Source organism: Myotis davidii, unplaced genomic scaffold (assembly GCF_000327345.1).
Source record: "Myotis davidii unplaced genomic scaffold, ASM32734v1 scaffold633, whole genome shotgun sequence".
NCBI lineage: Eukaryota > Metazoa > Chordata > Mammalia > Chiroptera > Vespertilionidae > Myotis > Myotis davidii.
The window spans coordinates 211,487-220,968 of NW_006284941.1; the positions used below are offsets into that span (position 1 = coordinate 211,487).

General features: G+C 34.7%; 1 pseudogene; it reads left to right on the forward strand.

Moving 5' to 3' along the window:
• Positions 1-5: 5 nt before the first annotated feature.
• On the forward strand, positions 6-596 carry LOC102752042 (annotated as a pseudogene).
• Positions 597-9,482: the final 8,886 nt, after the last annotated feature.

Sequence of the window (9,482 nt, forward strand, 5' to 3'; positions counted from 1 at the left end):
GCGGCCTGGCCACGGGGGAGCGGCTGGTGGGACAGGGGGCCAGTGCTGTGCTGCTGGACATGCCCGGCTCCAGCGGGGAGGAGCAGGCCCGGCGGCTAGGGAAGAGCTGCGCCTTCGCCCCAACCGACGTGACCTCGGAGGAGGACGTGCGCGCAGCTCTGGCTTTAGCGAAAGGAAAGTTCGGCCGCGTGGACGTGGCGGTCAATTGTGTCGGCATCGCGGTGGCCCTCCAGACCTACGACCTGAAGAGCAGGGAGGCCCACCCCTTGGAGGACTTCCGACGAGTGATCAACGTGAATCTTATCGGCACCTTCAACGTGATCCGCCTCGTGGCCTGGGAGATGGGCCTGAACGCACCAGACCGGGGAGGCCAGCGAGGGGTCATCATCAACACGGCCAGCGTGGCCGCCTTCGAGGGCCAAGGGGAGGGGCAGGCGAAACACACTCCTCCATCCTTCCCCTGGGAGGCTGTGCTCCAGCTCGGGAGGAAGCCCACTAGCCATTGTGTATCTCTGCCCACTAATCACCTTCTGTGCCTAATAAAGTCTATTTCTTACAGGAAAAAAATGAAAAGAGGAATTTACCCAAATTCATGAGGACCACACATGAAATCTGGCAGAGAAAATGTCCTGTAATTGGTTTTCTAGCTTTGGAATAGATGACCAAATGAGCCAAACTTTTCCAAACCCAACCTGAGATTCGGTATCAGAATTTCAGGACCGTAGTTAGTCCTCTGGCATTTGTGCTCGGCCAATACGGAATGGCCCTAGCTTTACAGAGCAAACTCAACAAGACTTGTATGGTTAGTGAATACTCTCATAACACCCACTTGTATATTAAACAGTAAAAGGACAATCACACTGCCTTGTGGAGGTTTTAAGTACTTTGAACTAATCAGGTCAAATCTAAACCCACACACATTTTTGTGAACAAAAATAATCTTTGAAGATTACTTATGATCTCAATGTGATAAAAAGTAAAAAAACAAACAAAACAAAACAACTCTGTTACTTAAAGAAAAAAGTTATCTTTTTTTATGTTTTATATTGAAATGTAACTGAAGGATTATCTAGGAGAATGACTTGTGCATGACATTGTTTACTATTGATTTGTAGTCCCAGACTTGAGAGGAGATTTCCTCAGTAAAGGAATTAATTCTTGTCAGGTGGAACAGGTAACCCAAATGATTATAGATTATGGACTGCTGGACTTCAACTAATTTTGTATCTAATGGAGAAATTATGTAGTAATAGCTTTTCATTAATTTATTCAATGTATACTCACATGCTCCATCATTTAATTAGTTGAATAAATTTTCATGAATCAATTTATAGGAGATATATTTCTTAATATTTTAAAAATTATACTTTAATAAATATCATTAGTATACATATATGGAACTAAAAAGAGGGAAACATCATTAAAACATCCCAAATTATGCCAACTCCCCACCACCAGCTATGAATGAAATATGATTTTAAACATCTATCCAGCTGTATGTCTCTACTAGATATATACTGAAGGCATCATGGCAAAGATAAGTACATCTGGAAATTTTCCTACTAAAACATTTTTAGGGAGGATAATTTGGGTGGGAAATTTTTTTTACTAAATGTTGTAATTTATAATTATATGAATTAATATATTTCTAGATGATTTTTGTTTAACAAACTTTCTCTTCCATGCTTTAGAAGTTTATATTTATTCTTCAGAATTTTAGGTTTCTGGAGATATTTGGGGTAATATTTGATACTTGAAACTCACATACAAATGAAAATTATTATTCATTTATCTTACCAATTTGATAACTGAATCTTTTTTTCTCTATCAATATGCTCTATTTTTCCATTACCTTACTAATGTATTGATGGTATGCTCCAAATTCAATTACTCTGATGGCCTGCCATTAATTCCGGGTCTATTTCCAGATACCTAAGAAAAAATTGTCAACTAATCCCTAAAGGCTTTCATTTTAAGAATGAAGTAAACTTATTCTATCTTCAGTCCTTGAGCCTTTTGTAGAATTGCTATAAAAAGATAATTATTTCCTCTAAGGTCCAGTTGCAGTTTTTGTCCCTGTCCTTTTTAATCTTGCACTATAAATTTTTACTTTGTCTGTAATATTATTTTAAATGCTAAAAAATATGCATTTGAGGATAGTCATCTTCATTTTAGTAATAAACTAAATATATTCATATTGACATTGGGCAATGGCAAAAACATTATTCAGTATACTCAATATTCACTAACTCAGTAATTATGTAATTTTTATAATGAAATAAAGTAAAGGGTTTCTTTTAAAACCACAAGACAAGAACCCCATTTATCATGATCTATTTAGCATAATCTCAAGTTTGAGTCTATTTTCCATTCATAAAAATGAATCCCTTGAATGTCATAATTTCAACATATTTCTTTTCTACACTTTGTGAAAACACAAAACATTTATTTTAATAGTATTTCAATAAAATCATTAAAATGTCAAATTGAGTCATCCATCAAATTTTTAAAAAAGGTCATAAATTCTGTCCATTAATGTTGACAATAGCTTCCCCTAAAATTATCATAAAACTATAACTATATTATCATTTCATTAATTTAATCTTATAAATAGTGGTTTATTAGAATGAAAAATGTTATTGGAAAAATGTGTATTTTTTTTTAAGGTTCCTCTAACAAAGCTGTATTTCTTACTGATAGTAAGCACCTTCATCATTACAAGAAGACAACAGTACTTACCTTTACACTTTACAAAGGCATTTATTTATTACCTGAATGAGATTATACTTAATTCCAAGAACAATTCAATAAATCTTTTTAGTTATAAAGTTTTCCAGGATCATATTTTAATAAGATGTAGCATTTGAATTGAACCAACCTGTTGGTAATCAGTGAAGACAGGAAACCATGTTGATACAAATGATTGCTCTAACTTAAGTGGTTGGCAACCTTTATCACTTGTGTCAAATGGTGGCACACTGGGACATTGGGACTGGCCACCAGCTCTTGGCAGGAGCTCAACCCCTTTGGTCTTTACTATTTGGAGTTATCATTACATTCCTGTCCACTGACATAGGCACAATCAATACCAATCTTGAATTTCACAACGTTTTCCTGCCCTTCAGGTTACTCTGACAGTCAGCGGTTCTCAACCTGTGGGTCACAGCCCCTGAAAATACATCCTGCATATCAGATATTTACATTATGATTCATAACAGTAACAAAATTACAGTTATGAAGTAGCAAAGAAAAATATCTCATGTTCAATTGAAAAATAGAGGGATATTCTTACTTTATCCTGCTATTTATGAAGGATTTTGGCCTTATTTGAAATTGAAGAGACTTTTTGGAAGATTCTGCTACTCTAGGTTTATCATGAAACATAGGCTACTAGAAATATAAAAGTTTCCACTATGCATAATGCTGCCATGAACAGAGGGGAGCATATATCTTTGTGAATAAATGTTTTCAAATTTTTCAGGTAGTTACCCAGAAAAGGGGTTGCTGTTCATATGGTACCTATGTTCTTATTTTTTGAGGAACCTCCATACTTTTTTCCATAGTGGTTGTACTAGTTTACATACCCACCAACAGTGAATGAGTGTTCCTTTTTCTCCACAACTTCCACATTTGTTATTACATATCTACAATGGATTACTCCCCTACCATAAGAAAAGATGAAATACCTCCATTTGTGACAAGGATAGTCTTTGAGAATATCATGCTAAGCAAAATAAGTCAGTCAGAAAAAGTTAAGAATCATATGATTTTACTCACATGTGGTATATAAAAATGAAAGCAACAAATGAACAGAGAAGGAAAACAAACAAACAAAAAGCCAACTTAGACACAGACAGCAATATGATGGTTTCCAGAAGGAAGGGGCGGTGGGTAGTAAAGGGCACCAAATATATGGTGATGGGAGATGATTTGACTTTGGGTGGTAGACATACAGATCACGTATCATAAGCGTTCATTTGCAACCCATATACTCTTATTAACCAATGCTACCCCAATAAATTTACTTTTAAAGAGGAAAAAAAAGAAATTTTAAAATTTTTTTAGAAATATGGAACTCATAGGTTGAGAAATTTAATATGTTCAACCCAGTGTACAACTAGACTTAAGGACAAAATGTCACATTTGCTTTTGTTTGTTTTTCACTCTGATTCAATCTCTACCCAAAAGCTAGAATAATATTTCTAGAATATAAGCAAGTTATTATTCTTATTACAACACAGCAATGATGCCTTCATGACCTGGAATGTTTGCAAAATAAGCATATGGACTTATGCAGATCCTAACGGTAAATCCCTTTTCATTTTTTGATTTACTGTCATATTCTACCTAAGGAAGCATTTGTAGAAAATAAGAGTAGATTGATACATTCTTCCCAAAGCAAATGATTTTAAAGGAAAATAAGCTCAAATACATTTTTAATCAGAGAATAATGGATATAGATTTTTCAATGTGCTTCTTAATCTCAAGAAAATCACTAGATAAAATTGCATTTTGTTTTTGTACTAGGATTTGCTGCCAGTTCTTAGGTTACTTCAGGAAATACTTATTTCTAGAGTACAATTGTTTTAATATTTTGATCATTCTATAATATGAGGACAAAATTTAATTCAGATATCATAGAAATAATACTTTTTGATACAAATATAAAATTTTCCTTCTGTTTATAAGTCCACTGCTATTTTTGGTATAAAAGCAAATATATTTCAGTTCTATAGCCTTTTAATCTTAAAAATGTATTTTCAAAACATGTAACAGCTGAAAGCTTCATTGTGCTGCCTCCTACATAATCACATAATCCTTTGTCAGAGACATTGGAAGTGGAATTGAAATAGAGTTTTGTAGGTTTAATTTGTTTTCTAGTAAAATGCTGAAAATTATAACTGGTTTTCTTTCATGACTATTTTGAGATTACAATTCTATGTTTTAGAAACAAATTATTCACTCTTGTACAATGAAAATACCTTAGTATCCCAATAAAAAAGGTGATCACATCTTCTTTATTTAGAATAATAAATTCATTTTTTTCTCCAGATTCCTAATGGGATAATAGTATCTGTATAAATCACACAGAATCAATGCACTCAGTTTGTGCCCTAGAATCAGTTTGTGTCACCTGCTGCGTTTTTCCCTTACTTCAGTTCTCTGTCTCTCTCTCCTTGTCTCTCATCTCTGTTTTTGTCTCAGTGTATCTCTTTCACTCTCTCTGCACTCATAGTTTCTTATATGATTTATGGCATATTATATTTGCCCAAATTTTAAAATGGTACTAGTGAAAAAACATGATTATGGCATATAAAAACTCAAAAATATAAAAAGTATATGTTACAAAATGTCTCCTGATCCAAGACTAAAATTTGAACCTACCCCGGGAAGTAACCACTGACAAACACTTGTTATATGAAGTTCCAAAAGTTTTATTTTAAAATATTTAAAACGTACATGTAGTACATTTACATGTGTATTTATTGGTACTATTTTAGTATATGTACTTGCTTTATTTCACTCATCAAAACATCATTAAATGTTTGAGATCAGCATACATATATATTAATATATTCATGTTTGTATAGAATTTTATGACTCTTATAAATGTTTAAATTATTTCATAATATTTACAAAAATGCTGAAAAAAGGCTGTGTGTATGTGTCTTGGCACACATATGAAAAGACAGACATCCACTGCTTAATGATAGGGATATGTCCTGAGAAATGCACCATTAGGCAATTATGTCATTGTGCAAACATCATAGAATGCATTTCCACAAGCCAACTGGTATATAGATAGGTATACAGCTAGGCTATATGGTACAGCTACCAACCTGGATGTTACTATACTGAATGCTGTAAGCAATTGTAACACAATGGTAAGTTTTTGTATATCAAAATATAGAAAATGTACAGTAAAAATATGGTGTAAGATAAACAATTATATACCTGTTTAAGGTAGTTATGAATGGAGCTGAGAGGTCTGGAGGTTGCTCTGGGTGAATCAGTGAGTAGTCAGTGAAGGTGAAGGCCTAGGGCATTATTATACATTCTTGTAGGCTTCACAGACACCTAAGTTACACTAAATTTTTCTTCAAAAATAAATTAACCTTAACTTACTGCAACTTTTTATTTTATAGACATTTTAATTTTTTTTAAAAAATATGATTTTCTAATAATAGCTTAAAACAGAAACACATTGTACAGCTGCACAAAATAGTATTTTCTTTCTCTACATCCTTATTTGGTAAGGTTTTTTATATTTTTAAATAATTGTTAAACTCTTTGGTTAATAACTGAGAAACAAAAACATATTAGACTTACACAGGGTCAGGATCATCGTAAACACTGTATTTCATCTCCACATTTTGTCCCACTGAAAAGTCCACAGGGGCAATTACATGCACAGAGCTCTCATCCTCCATGATAACAATGTCTTCTTCTGTAATACTTTCTGAAGGACCTGCCAGAAGCTCCTGTTAAGGCTGTGTCACTCTTCAGAAATATGTCCATGGTGGTTTGCTTGGTTTGTTTCTTTTTTTCAACATATATTCTCAGATAATGCACCATGAAATTCCTCTCTATTAATGAAAACCTTTGGTGTTGGGACTAATATCTTCAAACATTTTAAGAAGCTTGTTGAGGTTTGCAAAAGCTGCTGCTAACTTCCTTCTGTGGATGTTCTCAGGGCTCTTTTTCTTCACCTTCAGTTTCTTTTTCTCCTGCCTCTTCTTCAGGTATGTGTTGTTGTTTTTTCCAGTTCAAATAACTTCTCACTCGTCAATTCCTTAGGAATCACCTCTAAGAGCTCCTCAATGATGTCCTCAATGCACACCCAGGTTAAAGTTGTTTGCCATCTCAACAACAGCCTTGATTTTTGCAAACTTCTCATCCTTTACAAGTCCATTGAAGTCATTAGCAAACCTCTTGAGTGTCTTCAACCAGATGCCATTCATACACTCCTTGGTGACATCACCTCAATCTCGATGCAGTCACAGATTTTGTAATTCTTCCATATTTTAATCAGTGTCTTCCTCAGTTCTAGAAAATTATCTGGGCAAAGATTCTCCTCAGAGAGTAGGTCTTGAAAGCTGCTTAAAATCCTTCATTTCTTGGTTGGATCAAAGAGGTGTTATTTGAAAGGAGAAGTACCATATTGACATTGAGATAAAATTATAGCTCTACAGTCCTACCTCAAAAAACAAGAAGAAATGGTAATAAATTATCTAACTCTGCAACTTAAGGAATTAGAAAGAGAGCAACAAAAAAAGCCCAGAGTGAATGTCAGGGCCAGCCTGACAGGTTGAGCCAGGCTGAGGCAGGAAGTTGGGAATTGAGAAAAAAAAGAAAGACAGGAAACCGGGATCGGGAGGACTCCAGTTCTCGAGGAACTGAAGCAAGTTTATTAGCCGCACAATCTTATTTATACACAACACACTGAACAGGAGGTCTGTCAAGAGGAATGTATTCTTTGTTCCTCTTAATCTGTAAGGGAGAGACACAGCAGAAGGACAAGTTCTCAGTACAGCATATCTTAGTAAATAGTTACAGACTTCTTGGTAAGCTATGAAAGGCTGTTCTTATTCTACAAAGATTGCTCTCATTCTACTGATAATAGCCATCCAAACAAGTCTGGGAAAACTGTGTGGATAAGGGTTGCAGCCTTGCTAGCCCCTTCAGGTGCAAGGACCTTGCCAGCTTACATCTGGCTCCCAATAAGTGAGCAAAAAGAAGGAGATAAAGATCAGAACAGAAATAAATCACATAGAGACCAAAAAAAAAAATACAAAAGACTAATGAAACCAAGAGCTGGTCCTTTGAAAGGATAAACCAGATTGATGAACCTCTAGCCAGGCTCACCAAGAAGCAAAGAGAGAGGACCCAAATAAACAAAATCAGAAATGAAAGAGGCAAAATAACAACAGACCCCAAAGTAATACAAAAGATTGTTAAAAAATACTATGAATAATTCTATTCCAACAAACTAGACAACCTAGAGGAAATGGATATATTCCTAGAAAAATACAACCTTCCAAAACTTAATCAGGAAGAATCTAAAAATTTCAATAGGCCAATAACTATGGAGGAAATTGAAGCAGTCATCAAAAAGTTTCAGGCAAACAAAAGCTTGGGGCCAGATGGCTTCACAGGGGAGTTTTATCAAATATTCAAGGAAGAACTAAAACCAATCCTCCTCAGACTATTCAAAAAAATTCAAGAGGAAGGAACATTTCCAAGCTCATTCTATGAAGCCAGTATTACCCTTATACCAAAACCAAATAAAGACAACACAATGAAAGAGAATTACAGGCCAATATCCAGCATAAACATAGATGCCAAAATCCTCAATAAAATTGGAGCAAATCATCTCTAGCATTACACTAGAAATATCATACACCATGATCAAGTAGGACATATCCCGGGGATGCAGGATGGTACAATATATGCAAATCAATAAACATGATACATCACATAAACAAAATGAGAGACAAAAATCACATAGTAATATTAATTGATGCAGAAAAAACATTTGACAGAATCCAACACCCTTTCTTGGTAAAAACCTTCAGCAAAGTGGGAATAGAGGGATCATACCCCAACATAATAAAAGCCATATATGACAAACCTACAGCCAACATCATACTCAATGGGCAAAAACTAAAACCATTTCACCTAAGAACAGGAACAAGACAGGGATGCCCACTTTCATCACTCCTGTTTGACATAGTACTGGAAGTGCTAGCCATAGCAATTAGACAAGAAGAGGAAATAAAAAGTATCCAAACTTGAAAAGAAGATGTAAAACTGTCATTATTCAGAAATGACATGATACTGTACATAGAAAAGCCTAAAGACTCCATAAAAAACTTATTAGACTTAATAAATGAATTTGACAATGTAGCAGGATACAAAATTAATGCCCAGAAATCTATGGCATTTTTATACACCCATAGTGAACTTACAGAAAGAGAGATTAAAAAAACAATTCCATTTACCATTGCACCAAAAAAAATTAAGATATCTAGAAATAATCTTAACTAAGGGGGTAAAAGAACTATACTCATTAAACTATAGGACACTGGAAAAAGAGATAAAGGAAGACAAAAACAGATGAAAGAACACACCATGCCCATAGGTTGGTACAATCAACATTATTAAAAATGTCCATACTACCTAAAGCAATCTATATATTCAATGGACTCCCCATTAAAATACCACTGGCATATTTCACAGACCTAGAATGAACTCTCCAAAAATTCATCTGGAATAAAAAAAGACCTCAAATATCTGTAGTAATCCTGAGAAATAACAAAGTAGGTGGGATCTCAATACCAGATATCAAGCTGTATTACAAAGCCACTGTTCTTAAAACTGCTTGGTACTGGCACAAGAACAGACATATAGACCAATGGAACAGAATAGAGACCCCAGAAATCGACCCAAACCGCTATCCCCAATTAATATTTGACAAAGGA